Source organism: Pithys albifrons, unplaced genomic scaffold (assembly GCF_047495875.1).
Source record: "Pithys albifrons albifrons isolate INPA30051 unplaced genomic scaffold, PitAlb_v1 scaffold_46, whole genome shotgun sequence".
In the NCBI taxonomy this organism is placed as follows: Eukaryota; Metazoa; Chordata; class Aves; order Passeriformes; family Thamnophilidae; genus Pithys; species Pithys albifrons.
Window position 1 is genome coordinate 215,297 of NW_027286061.1, and position 25,257 is coordinate 240,553.

Sequence of the window (25,257 nt, forward strand, 5' to 3'; positions counted from 1 at the left end):
CCATATAAGAATGTTCTTTTAAAAAAACAAGGATCAAAGGTAAATGTAAAGAAACAAGAAAACATTTTTTAAAAATCTGTTGATTTATATCAGAACAGTAGTGACTTGGTCTTGGGGTCCAAGGCATGGGGCAGCTGTAACAGCCTTGGGTTAAGAACGATTTCCGTTTGTGCCCTAATTATTTTTAGGGGAACTGTTGCAATTTGCATAATGAGTGCCATTTATGCTCATGTGATGGTTTAAATGAGGATGTAAAAACATTTCACTTGTAACATGCACAGTTCCTTTGGACAGCGGACAGTGTTTTTTCTGAACTCTTGGGATTGATGGAGTACGCTCAGAAATGCCTGCTCTGAAAAGTTGTTTCAATAAACTCATCTGGTGAAGGAGTTGTTGGGGCTGCAACTCGGGAAGCTTTGTTCCTTTAGGAAGGGAGCAAAGGCAATTCCGTGGGTGCCGGCCGACTTTCCACATGTCAGCCCAAAAAGCTGCTGGTGCTGGCAGCAAACAGTCTGTGTGGGGGAGGTAAAGGCCGGGCGGCTCCTGCCTGGCACTGCTTGTGGCAGCAATTCATGGGGATGTTCTGTTCTGAAGGTCGCGTTTGAATTTTGGAGGTGGGCTCCAGGAAGAAAAGGACTTTATTTTTATTTGGAAATGTCAAAACCAGGATTTTGCTGAAGCTAAAGCAACGAGACCAAGGTAGGAATAGAGTTTTGGGGGAATTTCGGAGCTTTCCTGCCATTCCATTTGGTTTTGGGAAGTTTCATAGCCCGGAGGAGAGGCAGGGATGATGAGTGCCAGGTGTACAGAGGCTCACAAAAGAACTCGTTAGTTTTTAAGCACTGGGCAAAGACCTCAACGTGCGTTCATTGTTCATTGTCTTATCTCAGAAGTTCTTAAGCACCTTTGGAGTTTTAGCAAAACACCGTAAACCCTTGGTAAAAAGCCCTGTCTTTTGTCAGAAGAGGGATGAAGGCATTAAAGCCAGACAAAAACAGTCGTTTGCCGCTTGGTCCCTGGGCGTGGTACCTCTAGTTCTCTGTATAGTTCTGTGTAACTTGTGAAGTGTTGTGTCTCCTGTCTTTGTCCTGGCAGAATGGGGGAAAGAGGTCTCCTTGTGTATGACTAATATCCTAAAGCTTTTGAGATATTTTCGTAAGACAGGACTGAATGCACTTCGAATAAAGTGGTAGGTCTGCAAAAGTATCTTCTGGTGGATAAAACTTTAAAATTTTCTAGTTGTGAAACGTGTTGTTTCATTTTACCTTACACAGCTGTCGTCGCAGAGGAAGTGTTCACATATATTATTCTTAAATAATTTAACACATAAGTAGTCACAGTATGTAAAAGAGTAAGTATTCTTGAAGACATGAGAAAGTCAGCAAGCTGAGAAGCATTTAAGACACTTACACGGATTCTTTACCCGAGTTAGGCCTGGATAACATTTCAGTAGTAGCTGTCGTCCAAAGAAAATGCAGTAAAATACAAGCCAGTCGTGTTTGGAAGTGAGGTACGTTTGTGTTGGTTTGTGGGGGTCCCTGAGAGGGAGATGTGGGCCCTGTGTGCCACTGCGGGCGCTGGGGGGGTCTCTCACAGGACAGGGGGTGCCCGATCCTCAAATAGCACTGGGAATAGCCCTGGGAATGTCACCTCCGTGTCCCTGGGCAGGGCTTGTGGAGAGCTGGGGTTTGGGGAGGGTCCTGCGGGGTGGGGATGTGACTTTTGGGGTGTTTGGGGACACCCAGGCACGGTTCGGGAAGTGGGTCCTAATGGAGGGGGTGTTGGATTTGGGGGCGTCCCAGGATTGGGTTTTGGGTGATCTGTGGAGTGCCCCCAAACAATATGTGGGATGCCCAGATCCGTGGGGTGCCCAGCACAGTCTATGGGGTGCCCACTGGAGTTATAGGATGCCCAGACCATTAAGGTGCCCAGAATGCCCATGGGGTGTCTTATTATTTATGAGGTGCCTATTAGAGTTTTGGGGTTACCCCAAACCATATATGGGGTGCCCAGACCCTTGGGGTGCCCCAGCACATCCTGTGGGGTGCCTGAGAGAGTTGTGGGGTGCCTGTTTGAGTTATGGGGTTCCCAGCACTATGGAGTGACCATTTGAGTTACAGGGTGCCCAGACCCACGGGGTACCCGAGAAAATTTATGGGTGAGTATGGAGGGGACCCCATGGGGGGTCTGCGGGGGAACCCCACGGGTTTGTATGGGGGGAACACTGCGGAGAAGTCTGTGGGGACTTCATGGATGGGAGAGGACGACACTTAAAGGGGCTGTGGGGAAAAACGCACGGGTGGGACTGTGATTTAAAGAAAATCTAGATATTAATGGTAAAGCAAAATTTTATTACAGCTTGCCCATGGCTGGAGTCACGCAGGGAGCTCATACCTAAACAAAGTACGTGTCTACCGTGTACAAAAATGGGGTGATTTTTATACAGGTGGTTTCAAATATCTATTACAGACAGTTATTGGTTTAACACAGATTTTCTAATATAAGAATTTTATAGAAGATAATTTAAACAAAAGCTGTTCGGACTGCCCATTTACCCAGGTTTCTGCCCTCCTGCTGTGTTGACGAGGTGTTAACAGCCTTCTCTTATCAGCTCTTTATTCAAGCAAGCCAACTGAATCCAATTCCAATCCACCTAATTCCCTTCCATCCAAACCCTTTCTACCCCACCCATTCGACCCCATCCCATCCCAATCCCATCCCACCCCATCTCATTCGACCCCACCCCACCCCATTCCATCCTATCCCAAGCCCATCCCCATTGTCCCAGCCCCACTATCCCAATCCCACTGTCCCCCGGCTGCACGGGCAGTCGGTCCCTGTGCCGCGCTCGCGCTGCCAGCGCCTGGCCGGGGGGTCCCGCGCCTTCCCCCGCATCCACATCCTCCCCCGCGCCCGGAGCCGCACCGCGGTGAGTGCGGACAGGGGACGGGACCGGGGACAGGGGCGGGACGGGGGGACAGGGGAAGAGAGAGGGGCAGTGGGTGCGATAGAGGGGACAGAGGAGATACAGGGGGTGAGAGTGGCTGGTGGGACAGAGAGGACGGGGGGACGGAAAAGTGTGATAGAGGGGAACACGGTACGGGAGGTGCAGGGGATGAAAGGCGGGAAGAGGGGGAGAGACGGGTAGAAGAGGTACGGGGGGAAGGGAAGGACGAAACACGGATGGGGGGAGACAAAGGGGTAGGATAGAGAGGCGACTGGGAGGACACGGGGGGATAGGATGGGACAGGGGTGGATAACTTAGGGGGCAGGGGGGACAGAGAGGAGAGAAGACAGAGGGACAAGGAAGGAAAGGAAAAACGGGGGGACAGGAAGGACAGGTAAATAGAGGGGAAAAGAGTAGATGGAGGAAAAGAAAATGTCCTGGGAAGGGACTAGGGCTGTCCTGGGCGAGGGAAGAGTGGAGTAATGCACGGCCCTGCGGGGAGAGGGGTGTCCTGGGGAAACCGGGGTACTGAGGTTAAGGCGATCTTGGAATATGAGGACTCCTGGGAACAGGGGTCATCCTGGGGACAGAAGTCACCTCAGGGCCACGGAACAGTGTGGGGGAGTAGGGACCCCTATTGGTGTTGGACACTGGGGACAGGGGACACGGGGGACAGGGGATACGGAGGACAGGGGGCTCTCCTGGACACTGGACAATGTGTGTGTGGCTTCTCTGGTGCCGGGGGCTCTCCAGGGACCCTCAGATGTGTGTGTGGACCCTCTGGAAAAAAAGGCATCCACTTTGCCCCAACCCCGGTGCCCCCCCGTTCCGTTCCCCCCTTGCCCCGCTATCCCAGCAGTTCTCCCCTTTCCCCCCGTCTCCCCGATCCCAGCAGTGCCCCCCAGTGCCCCTGCAGGAGCTGTGCCTGGTGCCCGATCGCTTCTGTAGGGGCTGGAGAAGGACACGGGGATGGTACTGCCCCCGGGAAGCCACTTCGGGCACGGGGGGGCACCCACCTGGGGTACGGAGGGCACCCAATGTAGGGTACGGGGTATGAGGGGCAGCCAAATGTGGGCACAGGGTGTGGGGGGATACCCACCTGGAGTACGGGAGCATCAAAATGTTTGAGTATGGGGTGCTGGGGGGCCACCCAAATTATGGGGTCCCGTTGGGGTAAGAGGTTTTCGCAGATGTGATCCAAGGTCCCCTTGGTTGTGGATCCCGGCTTGGCGCTGCCCACGGGGGGTCCGGGTGCCGGTGCCGGATCTCCCCTGCTCGGGGCAACCGCGGGGCTGGCAGGAGCCATGGCCATCCCGTACCCTCTGGATGAATCCCGAGGCTGGGCGCTGGATGTGGCCGTGCCCCGGAGGGAGTTGCGGGACGCGCGGGGCCGCTGCCGCCCCACCGTGCTGTGCGTGGTCAACCCCGGGGACCCCACGGGTGGGTATGAGGGGGAAACTTGCGAGGTAACCCCATGGGAACGTATGGGGGACACTCCACGGGTGAGTACGGAGGAGACCCCATGGGGGTGTCTGCGGGGGAACCCCACGGGTTGGTATGGGAGGGGGAACACTGTGGAGAAGTCTGTGGGGACTTCGTGCATGGGAGGAGAGGACGACACTTAAAGGGGCTGTGGGGAAAAACGCACGGTGGGACTGGGGCTCTGTGGGGGTCCATGACAGGACAGGGGGTGCCCCCTGGGTTCCGCCGGCTCTGTGGGGGTCCCTGAGGGGGCAGAGGTGCCCTGTGGATCGAAGGGACAAGGCAGGTGCCTCTTGTGTCACTGCGGGCTCTGTGGGTGTCCCTGAGGGGACAGGGGTGCCCCGTGTGTCACTGAGGGCTCTGTGGGGGTCCCTGAGGGGACAGGGGTGCCCCGTGTGTCTCTGTGGGTGTCCCTGAGGGGACAGGGATGCCCCGTGTGTCACTGCGGGCTCTGTGGGGGTCCCTGAGGGGACAGGGGTGCCCCGTGTGTCACTGCGGGCTCTGTGGGGGTCCCTGAGGGGACAGGGGTGCCCCGTGTGTCTCTGTGGGTGTCCCTGAGGGGACAGGGGTGCCCCGTGTGTCACTGCGGGCTCTGTGGGAGTCCCTGAGGGGACAGGGGTGCCCCGTGTGTCACTGCGGGCTCTGTGGGTGTCCCTGAGGGGACAGGGGTGCCCCGTGTGTCACTGCGGGCTCTGTGGGTGTCCCTGAGGAGACAGGGGTGCCCCGTGTGTCACTGTGGGCTCTGTGGGGGTCCCTGAGGGGACAGGGGTGCCCCGTGTGTCTCTGTGGGTGTCCCTGAGGGGACAGGGATGCCCCGTTTGTCACTGCGGACTCTGTGGGTGTCCCTGAGGGGACAGGGATGCCCCGTGTGTCACTGCGGGCTCTCTGTGGGTGTCCCTGAGCGGACAGGGGTGCCCCGTGTGTCACTGAGGGCTCTGTGGGTGTCCCTGAGGGGACAGGGGTGCCCCGTATGTCTCTGTGGGTGTCCCTGAGGGGACAGGGATGCCCCGTTTGTCACTGCGGACTCTGTGGGTGTCCCTGAGGGGACAGGGATGCCCCGTGTGTCACTGAGGGCTCTCTGGGGGGGTCCCTGAGGGGACAGGGGTGCCCCGTGTGTCACTGAGGGCTCTGTGGGTGTCCCTGAGGGGACAGGGGTGCCTCTTGTGTCACTGAGGGCTCTGTGGGTGTCCCTGAGGGGACAGGGGTGCCCCGTGTGTCTCTGGGGGTGTCCCTGAGGGGACGGGGGTGCCCCGTGTGTCTCTGTGGGTGTCCCTGAGGGGACGGGGGTGCCCCGTGTGTCACTGCGGGCTCTGTGGGTGTCCCTGAGGGGACAGGGATGCCCCGTGTGTCACTGCGGGCTCTCTGGGGGTCCCTGAGGGGACAGGGGTGCCCCGTGTGTCTCTGTGGGTGTCCCTGAGGGGACAGGGATGCCCCGTTTGTCACTGCGGACTCTGTGGGTGTCCCTGAGGGGACAGGGATGCCCCGTGTGTCACTGCGGGCTCTCTGGGGGGGTCCCTGAGGGGACAGGGGTGCCCCGTGTGTCACTGAGGGCTCTGTGGGTGTCCCTGAGGAGACAGGGGTGCCTCTTGTGTCACTGAGGGCTCTGTGGGTGTCCCTGAGGGGACAGGGGTGCCCCGTGTGTCTCTGGGGGTGTCCCTGAGGGGACGGGGGTGCCCCGTGTGTCTCTGTGGGTGTCCCTGAGGGGACGGGGGTGCCCCGTGTGTCACTGCGGGCTCTGTGGGTGTCCCTGAGGGGACAGGGATGCCCCGTGTGTCACTGCGGGCTCTCTGGGGGTCCCTGAGGGGACAGGGGTGCCCCGTGTGTCACTGAGGGCTCTGTGGGGGTCCCTGAGGGGACAGGGGTGCTTCGTGTGTCTCTGTGGGTGTCCCTGAGGGGATAGGGGTGCCCCGTGTGTCACTGCGGGCTCTGGGGGGGTCCCTGAGGGGACAGGGATGCCCCGTGTGTCACTGCGGGCTCTGTGGGGGTCCCTGAGGGGACAGGGATGCCCCGTGTGTCACTGCGGGCTCTGTGGGTGTCCCTGAGGGGACAGGGGTGCCCCGTGTGTCACTGCGGGCTCTCTGGGGGGGTCCCTGAGGGGACAGGGGTGCCCCGTGTGTCACTGAGGGCTCTGTGGGTGTCCCTGAGGAGACAGGGGTGCCTCTTGTGTCACTGAGGGCTCTGTGGGTGTCCCTGAGGGGACAGGGGTGCCCCGTGTGTCTCTGGGGGTGTCCCTGAGGGGACGGGGGTGCCCCGTGTGTCTCTGTGGGTGTCCCTGAGGGGACGGGGGTGCCCCGTGTGTCACTGCGGGCTCTGTGGGTGTCCCTGAGGGGACAGGGATGCCCCGTGTGTCACTGCGGGCTCTGTGGGTGTCCCTGAGGGGACAGGGGTGCCCCGTGTGTCACTGAGGGCTCTGTGGGGGTCCCTGAGGGGACAGGGGTGCTTCGTGTGTCTCTGTGGGTGTCCCTGAGGGGATAGGGGTGCCCCGTGTGTCACTGCGGGCTCTGGGGGGGTCCCTGAGGGGACAGGGATGCCCCGTGTGTCACTGCGGGCTCTGTGGGGGTCCCTGAGGGGACAGGGATGCCCCGTGTGTCACTGCGGGCTCTGTGGGTGTCCCTGAGGGTACAGGGGTGCCCCGTGTGTCACTGCGGGCTCTGTGGGGGTCCCTGAGGGGACAGGGGTGCCCCGTGTGTCACTGCGGGCTCTGTGGGTGTCCCTGAGGAGACAGGGGTGCCCCGTGTGTCACTGTGGGCTCTGTGGGGGTCCCTGAGGGGACAGGGGTGCCCCGTGTGTCTCTGTGGGTGTCCCTGAGGGGACAGAGGTGCCCCGTGTGTCACTGCGGGCTCTGTGGGTGTCCCTGAGGGGACAGGGGTGCCCCGTGTGTCACTGCGGGCTCTGTGGGTGTCCCTGAGGGGACAGGGGTGCCGCGTGTGTCACTGCGGGCTCTGTGGGTGTCCCTGAGGGGACAGGGGTGCCCCGTTTGTCACTGCGGACTCTGTGGGTGTCCCTGAGGGGACAGGGGTGCCCCGTGTGTCACTGCGGGCTCTGTGGGTGTCCCTGAGGGGACAGGGGTGCCCCGTGTGTCACTGCGGGCTCTGTGGGGGTCCCTGAGGGGACAGGGGTGCCCCGTGTGTCACTGCGGGCTCTGTGGGGGTCCCTGAGGGGACAGGCAGGTGTCCGGTGTGTCGCAGGCGCCCCCTGGTGGTCACCGAGAGGCCGCAGGAGCCCCCAGCGGGACGCGGGGCCGGGCGGGGCCTCTCTGTTGCAGCTGGTCCCATTTTCCCGCCCGCCCGGGGGGCGGTCCCGCCGCTCCCCTCAGCCCCGCAGTCCCGCCCACCCGTGAGGGGCTCAAAAAAGGGGTTTGGAGTCGCCTCAGGTCGGATTTTTGGCATTTTCAGGAGGGAGAGTGCGTTCGGGAGCGGCGTGAGAGGCAGTACGGCACAGAGGCAGAGGGTCTGTCGGTAGAGATGCTGGGGAACGCCAGAGGAGACAGAGAACTTCGTACAGGTAAAGCTGAGGGAACTTCGCAGCTACAAATACAGGATGTCTTGAGGTAAAACGCCAAGAACAGACTGACCATCTTTGAGGGAAAAACTGAATAGAGCACATTTTGAGGTGAATTATGAGATGTCTTGACAATAACAGAGGGGTTTTGAAGAAGGTGCCCTGAAGGGTCCCTGAGGAGCCAGGGGGGTCCCCGGGGGTCCGTGATGGTGCCCTGAGGGAGGCAGGGCAGCCCCGCTGGGACAGCTGAGCCTCCTTTCCCGCCTCAGGCAGGGCGGGGCCGCCGTTCCCGCAGCCCTCAGACAGGTCCCTGAGGCGGCCGCAGGTGAAAGGCGCTTTGAAAAGGTCGATAAAAACTTGTGAAGTCTGTCTGGGGGAGATTGTGGGCTGTTGGACACAAAAGCTGAGTGAGGAGCATTTTGGGGGGGTGAAACACGGGTCGCTGTGCGTGTCCCTGAGTGGGAGGTGGGTGTCCCCTGCATACCCCTAAGAATCTGTGAGGGGAAAAAGGATACCCTGAGGGGTAAACAGGCGTCTCCTGTTTGGGCCCCGCGCCCGGAGCTGCCGGGGTGAGAGGAGACAGGGGAGGGACTGGGAAGGAGACAGGGAGAGAGAGGGGCACAGCGAGTGTGATAGAGGGGACAGGAGGGACGGGGGAATGCGACAGAGGGGACAGGGAATGAGAGGAAAAAAAAGGGACACAGGGTAAGGGGTGGGACACTAAAAGGAGCGGGGGCGTGCCCCGTGTGTTCCTGGGGCTCTGTGGGGGTCCATGACAGGACAGGGGGTGTCCCCTGGGTTCCGCCGGATCTGTGGTGGTCCCTGAGGGGGCCGGGGTGCCCTGTGGATCGAAGGGACAAGGCAGGTGCCTCTTGTGTCACTGAGGGCTCTGTGGGTGTCCCTGAGGGGACAGGGGTGCCCCGTGTGTCACTGAGGGCTCTGTGGGGGTCCCTCAGGGGACAGGGGTGCCCCGTGTGTCACTGCGGGCTCTGTGGGTGTCCCTGAGGGGACAGGGGTGCCCCGTGTGTCACTGCGGGCTCTGTGGGTGTCCCTCAGGGGACAGGGATGCCCCGTGTGTCACTGCGGGCTCTGTGGGTGTCCCTGAGGGGACAGGGGTGCCCCGTGTGTCTCTGTGGGTGTCCCTGAGGGGACGGGGGTGCCCCGTGTGTCTCTGTGGGTGTCCCTGAGGGGACGGGGGTGCCCCGTGTGTCTCTGTGGGTGTCCCTGAGGGGACGGGGGTGCCCCGTGTGTCTCTGTAGGTGTCCCTGAGGGGACGGGGGTGCCCCGCGTGTCTCTGTGGGTGTCCCTGAGGGGACGGGGGTGCCCCGTGTGTCTCTGTGGGTGTCCCTGAGGGGACAGGGGTGCCCCGTGTGTCTCTGTAGGTGTCCCTGAGGGGACAGGGGTGCCCCGTGTGTCTCTGTGGGTGTCCCTGAGGGGACGGGGGTGCCCCGTGTGTCACTGCGGGCTCTGTGGGGGTCCCTGAGGGGACAGGCAGGTGTCCGGTGTGTCGCAGGCGCCCCCTGGTGGTCACCGAGAGGCCGCAGGAGCCCCCAGCGGGACGCGGGGCCGGGCGGGGCCGCTCTGTTGCAGCTGGTCCCATTTTCCCGCCCGCCCGGGGGGCGGTCCCGCCGCTCCCCTCAGCCCCGCAGTCCCGCCCACCCGTGAGGGGCTCAAAAAAGGGGTTTGGAGTCGCCTCAGGTCGGATTTTTGGCATTTTCAGGAGGGAGAGTGCGTTCAGGAGCAGCGTGAGAGGCAGTACGGCACAGAGGCAGAGGGTCTGTCGGTAGAGATGCTGGGGAACGCCAGAGGAGACAGAGAACTTCGTACAGGTAAAGCTGAGGGAACTTTGCAGTTTCAAATACAGGATGTCTTGAGGTAAAACGCCAAGAACAGACTGACGATCTTTGAGGGAAAAACTGAATAGAGCACATTTTGAGGTGAATTATGAGATGTCTTGACAATAACAGAGGGGTTTTGAAGAAGGTGCCCTGAAGGGTCCCTGAGGAGCCAGGGGGGTCCCCGGGGGTCCGTGATGGTGCCCTGAGGGAGGCAGGGCAGCCCCGCTGGGCCAGCTGAGCCTCCTTTCCCGCCTCAGGCAGGGCGGGGCCGCCGTTCCCGCAGCCCTCAGACAGGTCCCTGAGGCGGCCGCAGGTGAAGGGCGCTTTGAAAAGGTGGATAAAAACTTGTGAAGTCTGTCTGGGGGAGGTTGTGGGCTGTTGGACACAAAAGCTGAGTGAGGAGCATTTTGGGGGGGTGAAACACGGGTCGCTGTGCGTGTCCCTGAGTAGGAGGTGGGTGTCCCCTGCATACCCCTAAGAATCTGTGAGGGGAAAAAGGGTACCCTGAGGGGTAAACAGGCGTCTCCTGTGTCCCTGAGGGGTGTGAGGGACACAGTGAGAAAAAGGTGCCCTGAAAGGTTCCCCAGGGTAGATGTTGTGCAGTTGGAAGGGTAAAAAGTTTTGAACTTCGGCATTAGACTAAAGCAGGCTGTTTCACTGGGGTTATTGAGAGGGTAAACCATGAGCTAATCTACAGGTATCAGTTTTGGGAGAAATATGAGGTAAATGTCAGGGACAAAATAAACACATTAGAGGGATGTTAGCATGGGGTGATCATTTTTGGGGGAAAATCAGAAGAACTTTAAGGAAACACATAGGCAGCATTTTTGTAGCAGAGAACTTATGAGCAGGCAAGAAGATTAAAGTATTAAAAAGAAAGAGGGTGTTACTTGGCTCTGCTGAATTAGCATTCATGTAGTTGATTTCGTTGTACAAAGTAAAACTACAGGTTGGGTAAAAAAAGATTTTTATGAAAGAAAATTATAATCAGAAAAGTACTCGATGACTCCAGATAAGCGAAAACGTCACAAAAATAACTGCTAAGAGAAAATTTTTACTTTTATCAGCAAAGGCATTTATTGACAACGTTGGAGACAAGGCAGTTCATGCTGGGCAAAAACTTGCCTAGCTTGTTTATGGAAAATAAGCTTTTTTATAGTCTTAAGTCTATAGTGACACCTTCTAATTTCCATATTAATGACTAGGCGGAGTCTTGGGCTGAGCTTTCTTTTGGCTTCGAATTTGGGTTGGGGTCTCCTGACTTCATCCCTCGGGGTGGTCTTGACGCGTCTTCATCACTGCTGGACTTTTGCCTTTCTTTGTTCGATGACAACATGGGTCTGTAAAACTCGTAAACCCTTGGCTGTAACTCTACAAAATCCTGGCTCTTTACCACCTCATCCTATAGAGATGTCTAGGTTAGTGGAATGTGTGACTCCTAACCTTGCTACACTGGGCTCCTGACAATTTGTACTTGAACATGGTGGCTCTAGGACTTCATGCTGTTCAGTGGCCTTGCTGTGCAAACAACACTTTGCAGAGCAGAAATAGAAATTTCACAAAACTAGGGGCTTTTGGTCTCTTTTCTCTTTCAGTCCCCCCAGTGTTTCAAAGTATACAAAGTCTTTTGTTCAGTTTCAGTACTATTGGGGTTTAATATACATGTGTATTGCTGGTATCACTTACAATTTTTGTCTTTATTGCTTTATTTGCACTATAGCTACACACTGAGCAGTGCTAGCAAGAGTATTGCTGTTGCTGTAGTTATGACTGGGGGTACCAGGGACTTAAATAGCTTATGAGGCAGTGGGCAAATAGCTTATAAAAATGCTTTACCAGTGGTGGGTTTTTACTCGTTTAACTTTGGTTGAGACAGTTTCAATGCTTTCAGTATCATGTTTAATTTGCTTTAGCATGTGCTGAGGTTTTCTTAAGTGCCCCAGCATTTCTTTAAACAGGTGAATATCTGTGCTAGTTCTGCAATTCAGGTGTATCATGACACAACGTATAATCACACAAAATTCTAACATGTACACAGCTATAGCTCACATAAAATACATACACTGCTAAAATACTGAATAAAGTCTTTAGACTGTGTCTATTTCAAAACAAAAGTTTGTGTTAAAGTCATAATAGTTGCCAAAAGTTCAGCAATTTGTGTCGAGTGAAATTTGAGGGTTGTCGGTCTTACGGGTTCTGAGGTTTATTTTTTCTTAGGAGTTTTCAGGGAGGGTTTTCTTTTATCCAGACTGCTGGGAACAGGGTTAGCAACATTTGAAACAATCTATTTCATCTTTCTTGTAGTGGGTCTCCTGAAAAATTCTTAACATACACAATCACTAAAGGTACATAAATACAGTTTGCTAACACATAATGTTATTTTATTTAATAGAATTTTAATAAATTTTCTTGATTGGTTAATTTTGCACAGGAATGTTTCTGGTCACTTAGGAAAGAGATCCGTGAAAACTAAAAGGTAACAGAAATCTCCCCCCCCGTTAGGAAATTAAAAGTCAATTTGCTGACTTTTACTTAATAGGCATCTTTTGTTTTGCTGCCGTGAGTGCCCCCAGAAACAGGACTTGGAGCCCAGTTAATGTAGGATAAGATCAAAAGGTACATTCTTTAATGGCCAGGCTTGGGGCTTTTAGGAATACATGATGACATCTTCGTGCTGCCCCCTTCTTCCTAGAACACTGATTTCCATGGGGTTTATAATATTGCCCACCCAATGCCCAGTTTACACATCTCTCAGTCCAGCCCCAGTCCCACCCCTGTGCCATCCCCCAGGATTTGGGGACTGGGGTCACTGGGACCCCCTGTTCTTCATCAGCTCTTTTTCCTCGGGCTTTGGAGTTTTTCCAGTGTTCTTAGACTCAAGGTTGTTGATTTATGTTTGGTCTTGTTTTGCAGACCTTTCTGATAGTTGTCAGCTCTTGTACCTCGAAGAGAGCCTAAATAGCTAAAAGAATTTGAGCTCCTGATCTGTGGTAGGGGTTGGGATGTATAAACAATGAACATGAGCTGTTACAAGTATGAACACTACATTTGCTACAGTTACAAATATTTCTAAAATCTATAAAAATGAAAAATCAGAAAACCCCTTTGGCATCAGTTTATTGCTCTTTGTTGTATTTTGGTTCTAGTATTTGGGTTATTTCTCAAAGATGTTTTCCATTGAAATGTAACTTGTTTTATTGTTGTGAACAGGTTTGGCTTTACTTACTCAGGTTTTTAATTTTTAGTGTGTTTTTTTATGCTCAGTTTTGCAAAGTGCTAAACTAACTTTGTATGTAGAAACTAATTAACTTTTTTGTTACTATTATAAATTTTGTATTTTTCTTTGAAATCTGACTTTTGATACAGTATCTGTTTACCAGGTTTTTGTTTGTTTCTGGAACTAGGACTGCTCTTTGCTTTTCATGGTTTTAGCAGCTTGTTTTGCTTTAGCATTGGCTTTTATGTCACTTACTTTTTGCACACTGGGTGTCCTCCACGCTCCTGGGGGGCTGTGAGGGCTACACGGACAGCGACAGGTGCCGTGAGGGCGGTGTGGGGGTCTCGGCCGTGCCGTAGCTGTGCCCTTTCCCCGCCGCTCCCCTCAGCCCTGAGGCAGGGCAGGCGAAAGGTGCTTTGAAAAGCTCCGATAAAAGCTTGTAGAGTCGCCCTGGGGCTCATTTTGGACTGTTGGAGACTAGGGAGTGTTGGACTACAGCATCAGAGCGCAGCAGGGTGTTTCGTGACAATTCTGAGGGAAAAGCTTATTGAACTGAGGCTTCATGAGGGAACTCAGCTGCCACAGAGTTTGATAAAGCTGAGAAAACTGCAAAAGGACACTTGAGATATTTGAAAGGAAAATCATTATGTAAAGTGTCAGGCCAGAAAGAAGATCTCTGAGAGAAAAATTGACTTACTGGGCTTTTCCTGAAACGGGAACATGTAAAAAAAAAAAGAGAGTGCCTATGGGGGACAAAAAAAACATTTTTCAGAGCAATCTGGCATAACTATTAGGGACAGAATAAACATCTTGGAGGGATATAAGCGTGGGGCCATCCTATTTAAAGACAAAATCAGAAGTACTTCAGGGAAGACATTGGTAGCATTTTCATAGCAGGCATCTGCAAGTTGGCAAGACAATTTAGGTAGGAGAAAGAATGGACATTTAAGCAGGCTGTGCTAAACTAGCATTCTGGATGTGTGCAGTTCTTTTAGTTGTAGAAACTAAACTTGCTGATGGGGTGAAGGAGACAGATTTTTCTGAAAAAAAAATTCACCATCCTAGGGAATGACTCCATAAATTAGGAATACTGTTTTACGTTCTTTCCAATCATGGAGTCAAAGTTTAACAAAGGATCTTGGACGTAATTTTCCTGTAAGAAGAGAAAAAGAATGGTAATAAGTACTTCATGCCGAGTCCAGCCACAGATTTTTCAAGCAGCAAACGGGTTAGAAGGCTGAAAAGGGAGGAAAACAAAAGAAAAGAGGATGAATCACATTAAAATTTTGGTGTGGGTTCAGGAGACAATATATAATGAAAACAAGTACTGCTCCAAGACTTAAGTCCTTGTACAGGAGTAGAGGTTAATAGAGAGACCTCAGGGCTAACCCTCTTCTCTTTATCTTGCAGAAGCTGTCGAGAAACAGATGGAGATGGACATCGAGGAAAGAGTGCAGAGGAGGATCAGCAGCATTGAGGTCAAGGGGGAGCACAAGACAGGCCTTCTGGGCAAGCAACTGTCCCTGCCGTCATCGGGACAGACACACATGTTGAAGTGCAGCAGGAACCTTCAGGGTGCCCCGCTGGCTTTCACTGGGCGACCCCCCCGTAAACAGGGCTGGGTCTTTCCTTTGGTGTTTTTGGCCTTTTGCCACGGTTCTCCTTTGGCTGCCCAGGGAGAGCGGGAAACACTGTAAGGAGAGTGAGAGAGCCCTTCTCCACATCCCAGGGGCAAATGGAGGTATCCTGACTGCAGGCCACCGTGTCAGCGGAGCAGGGCTTTGTTTCCCTTGGTGCCTTAGTGCCTGGTGGCGGCTGCTGGCCACGGTGACCCCCCTGTAGCCTGGGCATGTCACAGCCTGTGTTCGTTGTCCAGCCTTGAAGCCGCCCTGCGTAGTCAGAGGCTTGAGGTGTCTGGGCAGGCCAGGGCAAGTCTGAGGCCGTGTTCTCCCGCTGCTGGGCGTCAGGAATGGCTCGCCGCAGGTTGCTGCTCAGAGCTTGCTCCCTCTCCTGGGACGTTGCCCCTTTGTGTCTCTGTCTTGTCTTTGTCGGTGTGAGTGAGAGAGCGAGCGTGTCCCTTGGTCCCCCTAGAAAAGCAGGTAGCGTAGCTTAGGCTTCCCAGGAGGGAAAGAGGGGCTCTTTGTAGGAAGCTGTGGGGTGCCATCCGTACTGCACAGCAGCAGGTGGCCGCCTTAGACATGGCCTGGCTTGTGCAGAGGCCACGAGGGCCTGGCAATGTGGAGGGGCTTAACAGCTGCCAACGAGCAGAGGACATGACATGGCCCAGCTACAAAGTGTCACAGTGGACGACAGGCGCCAGCAGCCACAAAAGGTGGCAAGGCAATAAAGAAAGCCGTGCCCTGTTTTCAGGGTGGGCTGGGGTTGAGAGATGTCCATTTTCCCATCGGGGGTGAAGAACGGGATTCTCACCCTCCTTCCTGGGTTGCCCTCTCTCTTCAAACAGCCAACGAAGCACCGTTAGGAGGGAGGGTGTCTGGGTTCCCCCGAGGCGGAGAGAAGGAGCCTCCGCAGGCCTGTGGGCCCAGGGCCGCCCGTAAGTCTGGGCCAGTGCCCTGGAGTCCCGGGCACTTTGCAGACTAGCAGCGTCTCGAGCCCTCTGTAATCAGAGGTGCAGCCTCGTTGGCCAGTGCTTTGTATGCCCAGCTTCCTTTGCCCAGAGGGCCTGGCTCCCAGCAGCAGACGGGGCATCGCCGTGACCACTCAAGGTGAGGTTTGGAGAGGTTTGTGGCAATGGGGGGCTCTGTGGGTGGGTTTGGAGTGACTTGGAGGTCTCCCTCTGGGGATGTAGGGTCCCTGTCTGCTTCCTACGGAGGAGCTGGTGTTTCTCACACCTGCCTGTGTCCTCCTTCCTTTGCAGAAACCATGGGAGAAGAGAGCGGCGGCATTGTGCGGACGGCAGTGCTGACGTGGGAAAACGCGGAGGTGACACCAGTGGGAGTTGGAGCGTTGTGTGGGGCCGTGGGGGCGTGGGGTGGGAGTGGGCAGGTGGTGGTGGCTTGGGGAGCTCGCTCTGGGTGCCCGTTTCACTGACTTGAAGGAGTTGGAGCTTCTCGGACTCAACTGTGTTATTCTCTTTGCTTGACGGAAGCCATCCGAGAAGAAAGCAGAGCCAGGAGCGTGGGACGGCGAGGCAAAAGAGTTCAGAAGAGGATCAGCAGCGTCGAGGTCAAGAGGGAGCACAAGAAAGGCCTTCTGGGCAAATGAACCTCTTTGCCATCATGGGGTCAGGCATACACGTAGGAGTGCGGAGGGCATCTTCAGGGTGCCCCCACTGGCTTTGCACTGGGTGACCCCCCCTGTAAACAGGGCTGGGTCTTTCCTTTGGTAGTGTTGGCCTTTTGCCACGGTTCTCCTTTGGCTGCCCAGAAAGAGGGGGACAACCCTGTAAGGAAGAGGGAGAGTCCCCTTGGCCACACCTGATAGGAGAATGCAGGTCTCCCGACCCCAGCCCACCCTGTAAACAGGGCAGGGCTTTTTTTTTTGCCTTGGCTCCTTTGTGCCTGCTGACGGCTGCTGGCCACTGTGACCCCCTGTAGCTGGGCCGCGTCACAGCCGCTGTTCTTTGGCCAGCCGTGAAGCCCTTGAGCGTAGTCAGGCCCTTGAGGCCTCTGTGCAGGCCAGGGCGAGTCTGAGGCCGTTGTCTCCTGCTTGTGGGCAGTAGGGATGGCTCGCCGCAGGTTGCTGCTCAGAGCTTGCTCCCTCTCCTGGGACGCTGCCCCTTTGTGTCTCTGTCTTGTCTTTGTCGGTGTGAGTGAGAGAGCGAGCGTGTCCCTTGGTCCCCCTAGAAAAGCAGGTAGCGTAGCGTAGGCTTCCCAGGAGGGAAAGAGGGGCTGTGTGCAACAACCGGGGCGTGCCCTCAAAACCCACAAACGGAGACACGGCCCAGCCTCGGCCCTTCTTTGCGAGGAGGCAGCAAAGCCTCTCGGTGACCCGCCTGTAGCCAGGGCCTGGGTCTGTGCCAGTGCTGCTGGTGATGTGCCAGCATGTGCCCGCCCTGTCTTCAGGGCTGGGGCCCTGTCCTCGCGACCTTAGGCCGTGGAGGGCATTGTTGGGGGTGCCGAGCCTAGAAGGGGCAGCCTTGTAAGCGGGGCTTTGTACGACCCCAGTGCTCGGCGGGCGGTTGGAGGGAGCCCCTGTAATCAGGTGGGTATTCCTGGCCCTGGCCGTTCCGAGGTCCAGGGCCGGGAGGTGTGCAGCTCCCTGTCCGTGGAGGAAGGCCCCCAGGCCTTAGGCCGTTAGCTGTTTTTCCTGGTACTGGAATCTTATCGCTATTAGTGCAGGGGGAAGCCGAGTCCTGTGGCTCCCTGGGTGTGCACCCGCCCGTAATCGGGGTCCGGGTCTGGGAGCCTCGGTGCTCCGTCAGCTGGCAGGCTGTGCGGGGCGACCGCCCCGTTAGCGGGGAGCGGGTCTGGGTGCCCTCGAGGCGGAGAGAAGGAGCCTCCGCAGGCCTTTGGGCCCAGGGCCGCCCGTAAGTCTGGGCCAGTGCCCTGGAGTCCCGGGCACTTTGCAGACTAGCAGCGTCTCGAGCCCTCTGTAGTCAGAGGTGCAGCCTCGTTGGCCAGTGCTTTGTATGCCCAGCTTCCTTTGCCCAGAGGGCCTGGCTCCCAGCAGCAGACGGGGCATCGCCGTGACCACTCAAAGTGAGGTTTGGAGAGGTTTGTGTCAGTGGGGGGCTCTGTGGGTGGGTTTGGAGTGACTTGGAGGTCTCCCTCTGGGGATGTAGGGTCCCGGTTTACTTCCTACGGAGGAGCTGGTGTTTCTCACACCTGCCTGTGTCCTCCTTCCTTTGCAGAAACCATGGGAGAAGAGAGCGGCGGCATCGTGCGGACGGCAGTGCTGACGTGGGAAAACGCGGAGGTGACACCAGTGGAAGTTGGAGCGTTGTGTGGAGCCGTGGGGGGGTGTGGTGGGAGTGGGCAGGTGATGGTGGCTTGGGGAGCTCGCTCTGGGTGCCCGTTTCACTGACTTGAAGGAGTTGGAGCTTCTCGGACTCAACTGTGTTATTCTCTTTGCTTGACGGAAGCCATCCGAGAAGAAAGCAGAGCCAGGAGCGTGGGACGGCGAGGCAAAAGAGTTCAGAAGAGGATCAGCAGCGTCGAGGTCAAGAGGGAGCACAAGAAAGGCCTTCTGGGCAAATGAACCTCTTTGCCATCACGGGGTCAGGCATACACGTAGGAGTGCGGAGGGCATCTTCAGGGTGCCCCCGCTGGCTTTGCGCTGGGTGACCCCCCCTGTAAACAGGGCTGGGTCTTTCCTTTGGTAGTGTTGGCCTTTTGCCACGGTTCTCCTTTGGCTGCCCAGAAAGAGGGGGACAACCCTGTAAGGAAGAGGGAGAGTCCCCTTGGCCACACCCAATAGGAGAATGCAGGTGTCCCGACCCCAGCCCACCCTGTAAACGGGGCAGGGCTTTTTTTTTTGCCTTGGCTCCTTTGTGCCTGCTGACGGCTGCTGGCCACTGTGACCCCCTGTAGCTGGGCCGCGTCACAGCCGCTGTTCTTTGGCCAGCCGTGAAGCCCTTGAGCGTAGTCAGGCCCTTGAGGCCTCTGTGCAGGCCAGGGCGAGTCTGAGGCCGTTGTCTCCTGCTTGTGGGCGGTAGGGATGGCTCGCCGCAGGTTGCTGCTCAGAGCTTGCTCCCTCTCCTGGGACGCTGCCCCTTTGTGTCTCTGTCTTGTCTTTGTCGGTGTGAGTGAGAGAGCGAGCGTGTCCCTTGGTCCCCCTAAAAAAGCAGGTAGCGTAGCGTAGGCTTCCCAGGAGGGAAAGAGGAGCTGTGTGCAACAACCGGGGCGTGCCCTCAAAACCCACAAACAGAGACACGGCCCAGCCTCGGCCCTTCTTTGCGAGGAGGCAGCAAAGCCTCTCGGTGACCCGCCTGTAGCCAGGGCCTGGGTCTGTGCCAGTGCTGCTGGTGACGTGCCAGCATGTGCCCGCCCTGTCTTCAGGGCTGGGGCCCTGTCCTCGCGACCTTAGGCCGTGGAGGGCATTGTTGGGGGTGCCGAGCCTAGAAGGGGCAGCCTTGTAAGCGGGGCTTTGTACGACCCCAGTGCTCGGCGGGCGGTTGGAGGGAGCCCCTGTAATCAGGTGGGTATTCCTGGCCCTGGCCGTTCCGAGGTCCAGGGCCGGGAGGTGTGCAGCTCCCTGTCCGTGGAGGAAGGCCCCCAGGCCTTAGGCCGTTAGCTGTTTTTCCTGGTACTGGAATCTTATCGCTATTAGTGCAGGGGAAAGCCGAGTCCTGTGGCTCCCTGGGTGTGCACCCGCCCGTAATCGGGGTCCGGGTCTGGGAGCCTCGGTGCTCCCTCAGCTGGCAGGCTGTGCGGGGCGACCGCCCCGTTAGCGGGGAGCGGGTCTGGGTGCCCTCGAGGCGGAGAGAAGGAGCCTCCGCAGGCCTTTGGGCCCAGGGCCGCCCGTAAGTCTGGGCCAGTGCCCTGGAGTCCCGGGCACTTTGCAGACTAGCAGCGTCTCGAGCCCTCTGTAGTCAGAGGTGCAGCCTCGTTGGCCAGTGCTTTGTATGCCCAGCTTCCTTTGCCCAGAGGGCCTGGCTCCCAGCAGCAGACGGGGCATCGCCGTGACCACTCAAAGTGAGGTTTGGAGAGGTTTGTGTCAGTGGGGGGCTCTGTGGGTGGGTTTGGAGTGACTTGGAGGTCTCCCTCTGGGGATGTAGGGTCCCGGTTTACTTCCTACGGAGGAGCTGGTGTTTCTCACACCTGCCTGTGTCCTCCTTCCTTTGCAGAAGCCATGGGAGAAGAGAGCGGCGGCATCGTGCGGACGGCAGTGCTGACGTGGGAAAACGCGGAGGTGACACCAGTGGAAGCTGGAGCGTTGTGTGGAGCCGTGGGGGGGGTGTGGTGGGAGTGGGCAGGTGATGGTGGCTTGGGGAGCTCGCTCTGGGTGCCCGTTTCACTGACTTGAAGGAGTTGGAGCTTCTCGGACTCAACTGTGTTATTCTCTTTGCTTGACGGAAGCCATCCGAGAAGAAAGCAGAGCCAGGAGCGTGGGACGGCGAGGCAAAAGAGTTCAGAAGAGGATCAGCAGCGTCGAGGTCAAGAGGGAGCACAAGAAAGGCCTTCTGGGCAAATGAACCTCTTTGCCATCACGGGGTCAGGCATACACGTAGGAGTGCGGAGGGCATCTTCAGGGTGCCCCCGCTGGCTTTGCGCTGGGTGACCCCCCCTGTAAACAGGGCTGGGTCTTTCCTTTGGTAGTGTTGGCCTTTTGCCACGGTTCTCCTTTGGCTGCCCAGAAAGAGGGGGACAACCCTGTAAGGAAGAGGGAGAGTCCCCTTGGCCACACCCAATAGGAGAATGCAGGTGTCCCGACCCCAGCCCACCCTGTAAACGGGGCAGGGCTTTTTTTTTTGCCTTGGCTCCTTTGTGCCTGCTGACGGCTGCTGGCCACTGTGACCCCCTGTAGCTGGGCCGCGTCACAGCCGCTGTTCTTTGGCCAGCCGTGAAGCCCTTGAGCGTAGTCAGGCCCTTGAGGCCTCTGTGCAGGCCAGGGCGAGTCTGAGGCCGTTGTCTCCTGCTTGTGGGCGGTAGGGATGGCTCGCCGCAGGTTGCTGCTCAGAGCTTGCTCCCTCTCCTGGGACGCTGCCCCTTTGTGTCTCTGTCTTGTCTTTGTCGGTGTGAGTGAGAGAGCGAGCGTGTCCCTTGGTCCCCCTAAAAAAGCAGGTAGCGTAGCGTAGGCTTCCCAGGAGGGAAAGAGGAGCTGTGTGCAACAACCGGGGCGTGCCCTCAAAACCCACAAACAGAGACACGGCCCAGCCTCGGCCCTTCTTTGCGAGGAGGCAGCAAAGCCTCTCGGTGACCCGCCTGTAGCCAGGGCCTGGGTCTGTGCCAGTGCTGCTGGTGACGTGCCAGCATGTGCCCGCCCTGTCTTCAGGGCTGGGGCCCTGTCCTCGCGACCTTAGGCCGTGGAGGGCATTGTTGGGGGTGCCGAGCCTAGAAGGGGCAGCCTTGTAAGCGGGGCTTTGTACGACCCCAGTGCTCGGCGGGCGGTTGGAGGGAGCCCCTGTAATCAGGTGGGTATTCCTGGCCCTGGCCGTTCCGAGGTCCAGGGCCGGGAGGTGTGCAGCTCCCTGTCCGTGGAGGAAGGCCCCCAGGCCTTAGGCCGTTAGCTGTTTTTCCTGGTACTGGAATCTTATCGCTATTAGTGCAGGGGAAAGCCGAGTCCTGTGGCTCCCTGGGTGTGCACCCGCCCGTAATCGGGGTCCGGGTCTGGGAGCCTCGGTGCTCCCTCAGCTGGCAGGCTGTGCGGGGCGACCGCCCCGTTAGCGGGGAGCGGGTCTGGGTGCCCTCGAGGCGGAGAGAAGGAGCCTCCGCAGGCCTTTGGGCCCAGGGCCGCCCGTAAGTCTGGGCCAGTGCCCTGGAGTCCCGGGCACTTTGCAGACTAGCAGCGTCTCGAGCCCTCTGTAGTCAGAGGTGCAGCCTCGTTGGCCAGTGCTTTGTATGCCCAGCTTCCTTTGCCCAGAGGGCCTGGCTCCCAGCAGCAGACGGGGCATCGCCGTGACCACTCAAAGTGAGGTTTGGAGAGGTTTGTGTCAGTGGGGGGCTCTGTGGGTGGGTTTGGAGTGACTTGGAGGTCTCCCTCTGGGGATGTAGGGTCCCGGTTTACTTCCTACGGAGGAGCTGGTGTTTCTCACACCTGCCTGTGTCCTCCTTCCTTTGCAGAAGCCATGGGAGAAGAGAGCGGCGGCATCGTGCGGACGGCAGTGCTGACGTGGGAAAACGCGGAGGTGACACCAGTGGAAGCTGGAGCGTTGTGTGGAGCCGTGGGGGGGGTGTGGTGGGAGTGGGCAGGTGATGGTGGCTTGGGGAGCTCGCTCTGGGTGCCCGTTTCACTGACTTGAAGGAGTTGGAGCTTCTCGGACTCAACTGTGTTATTCTCTTTGCTTGACGGAAGCCATCCGAGAAGAAAGCAGAGCCAGGAGCGTGGGACGGCGAGGCAAAAGAGTTCAGAAGAGGATCAGCAGCGTCGAGGTCAAGAGGGAGCACAAGAAAGGCCTTCTGGGCAAATGAACCTCTTTGCCATCACGGGGTCAGGCATACACGTAGGAGTGCGGAGGGCATCTTCAGGGTGCCCCCGCTGGCTTTGCGCTGGGTGACCCCCCCTGTAAACAGGGCTGGGTCTTTCCTTTGGTAGTGTTGGCCTTTTGCCACGGTTCTCCTTTGGCTGCCCAGAAAGAGGGGGACAACCCTGTAAGGAAGAGGGAGAGTCCCCTTGGCCACACCCAATAGGAGAATGCAGGTGTCCCGACCCCAGCCCACCCTGTAAACGGGGCAGGGCTTTTTTTTTTGCCTTGGCTCCTTTGTGCCTGCTGACGGCTGCTGGCCACTGTGACCCCCTGTAGCTGGGCCGCGTCACAGCCGCTGTTCTTTGGCCAGCCGTGAAGCCCTTGAGCGTAGTCAGGCCCTTGAGGCCTCTGTGCAGGCCAGGGCGAGTCTGAGGCCGTTGTCTCCTGCTTGTGGGCGGTAGGGATGGCTCGCCGCAGGTTGCTGCTCAGAGCTTGCTCCCTCTCCTGGGACGCTGCCCCTTTGTGTCTCTGTCTTGTCTTTGTCGGTGTGAGTGAGAGAGCGAGCGTGTCCCTTGGTCCCCCTAGAAAAGCAGGTAGCGTAGCGTAGGCTTCCCAGGAGGGAAAGAGGAGCTGTGTGCAACAACCGGGGCGTGCCCTCAAAACCCACAGAGACACGGCCCAGCCTCGGCCCTTCTTTCCGAGGAGGCAGCAAAGCCTCTCGGTGACCCGCCTGTAGCCAGGGCCTGGGTCTGTGCCAGTGCTGCTGGTGACGTGCCAGCATGTGCCCGCCCTGTCTTCAGGGCTGGGGCCCTGTCCTCGCGACCTTAGGCCGTGGAGGGCATTGTTGGGGGTGCCGAGCCTAGAAGGGGCAGCCTTGTAAGCGGGGCTTTGTACGACCCCAGTGCTCGGCGGGCGGTTGGAGGGAGCCCCTGTAATCAGGTGGGTATTCCTGGCCCTGGCCGTTCCGAGGTCCAGGGCCGGGAGGTGTGCAGCTCCCTGTCCGTGGAGGAAGGCCCCCAGGCCTTAGGCCGTTAGCTGTTTTTCCTGGTACTGGAATCTTATCGCTATTAGTGCAGGGGAAAGCCGAGTCCTGTGGCTCCCTGGGTGTGCACCCGCCCGTAATCGGGGTCCGGGTCTGGGAGCCTCGGTGCTCCCTCAGCTGGCAGGCTGTGCGGGGCGACCGCCCCGTTAGCGGGGAGCGGGTCTGGGTGCCCTCGAGGCGGAGAGAAGGAGCCTCCGCAGGCCTTTGGGCCCAGGGCCGCCCGTAAGTCTGGGCCAGTGCCCTGGAGTCCCGGGCACTTTGCAGACTAGCAGCGTCTCGAGCCCTCTGTAGTCAGAGGTGCAGCCTCGTTGGCCAGTGCTTTGTATGCCCAGCTTCCTTTGCCCAGAGGGCCTGGCTCCCAGCAGCAGACGGGGCATCGCCGTGACCACTCAAAGTGAGGTTTGGAGAGGTTTGTGTCAGTGGGGGGCTCTGTGGGTGGGTTTGGAGTGACTTGGAGGTCTCCCTCTGGGGATGTAGGGTCCCGGTTTACTTCCTACGGAGGAGCTGGTGTTTCTCACACCTGCCTGTGTCCTCCTTCCTTTGCAGAAACCATGGGAGAAGAGAGCGGCGGCATCGTGCGGACGGCAGTGCTGACGTGGGAAAACGCGGAGGTGACACCAGTGGAAGCTGGAGCGTTGTGTGGAGCCGTGGGGGGGGTGTGGTGGGAGTGGGCAGGTGATGGTGGCTTGGGGAGCTCGCTCTGGGTGCCCGTTTCACTGACTTGAAGGAGTTGGAGCTTCTCGGACTCAACTGTGTTATTCTCTTTGCTTGACGGAAGCCATCCGAGAAGAAAGCAGAGCCAGGAGCGTGGGACGGCGAGGCAAAAGAGTTCAGAAGAGGATCAGCAGCGTCGAGGTCAAGAGGGAGCACAAGAAAGGCCTTCTGGGCAAATGAACCTCTTTGCCATCACGGGGTCAGGCATACACGTAGGAGTGCGGAGGGCATCTTCAGGGTGCCCCCGCTGGCTTTGCGCTGGGTGACCCCCCCTGTAAACAGGGCTGGGTCTTTCCTTTGGTAGTGTTGGCCTTTTGCCACGGTTCTCCTTTGGCTGCCCAGAAAGAGGGGGACAACCCTGTAAGGAAGAGGGAGAGTCCCCTTGGCCACACCCAATAGGAGAATGCAGGTGTCCCGACCCCAGCCCACCCTGTAAACGGGGCAGGGCTTTTTTTTTTGCCTTGGCTCCTTTGTGCCTGCTGACGGCTGCTGGCCACTGTGACCCCCTGTAGCTGGGCCGCGTCACAGCCGCTGTTCTTTGGCCAGCCGTGAAGCCCTTGAGCGTAGTCAGGCCCTTGAGGCCTCTGTGCAGGCCAGGGCGAGTCTGAGGCCGTTGTCTCCTGCTTGTGGGCGGTAGGGATGGCTCGCCGCAGGTTGCTGCTCAGAGCTTGCTCCCTCTCCTGGGACGCTGCCCCTTTGTGTCTCTGTCTTGTCTTTGTCGGTGTGAGTGAGAGAGCGAGCGTGTCCCTTGGTCCCCCTAGAAAAGCAGGTAGCGTAGCGTAGGCTTCCCAGGAGGGAAAGAGGAGCTGTGTGCAACAACCGGGGCGTGCCCTCAAAACCCACAAACAGAGACACGGCCCAGCCTCGGCCCTTCTTTCCGAGGAGGCAGCAAAGCCTCTCGGTGACCCGCCTGTAGCCAGGGCCTGGGTCTGTGCCAGTGCTGCTGGTGACGTGCCAGCATGTGCCCGCCCTGTCTTCAGGGCTGGGGCCCTGTCCTCGCGACCTTAGGCCGTGGAGGGCATTGTTGGGGGTGCCGAGCCTAGAAGGGGCAGCCTTGTAAGCGGGGCTTTGTACGACCCCAGTGCTCGGCGGGCGGTTGGAGGGAGCCCCTGTAATCAGGTGGGTATTCCTGGCCCTGGCCGTTCCGAGGTCCAGGGCCGGGAGGTGTGCAGCTCCCTGTCCGTGGAGGAAGGCCCCCAGGCCTTAGGCCGTTAGCTGTTTTTCCTGGTACTGGAATCTTATCGCTATTAGTGCAGGGGAAAGCCGAGTCCTGTGGCTCCCTGGGTGTGCACCCGCCCGTAATCGGGGTCCGGGTCTGGGAGCCTCGGTGCTCCGTCAGCTGGCAGGCTGTGCGGGGCGACCGCCCCGTTAGCGGGGAGCGGGTCTGGGTGCCCTCGAGGCGGAGAGAAGGAGCCTCCGCAGGCCTTTGGGCCCAGGGCCGCCCGTAAGTCTGGGCCAGTGCCCTGGAGTCCCGGGCACTTTGCAGAC

At 57.9% G+C, this 25,257-nt stretch overlaps 1 long non-coding RNA gene across 1 annotated transcript; it reads left to right on the top strand.

Moving 5' to 3' along the window:
• Positions 1-413: 413 nt before the first annotated feature.
• On the top strand, positions 414-14,712 carry LOC139685247 (uncharacterized). Its single transcript, XR_011700061.1, has 5 exons — positions 414-699; positions 1,275-1,510; positions 2,359-2,403; positions 9,651-9,759; positions 14,396-14,712. It is a non-coding gene; the product is annotated as an uncharacterized lncRNA (long non-coding RNA).
• Positions 14,713-25,257: the final 10,545 nt, after the last annotated feature.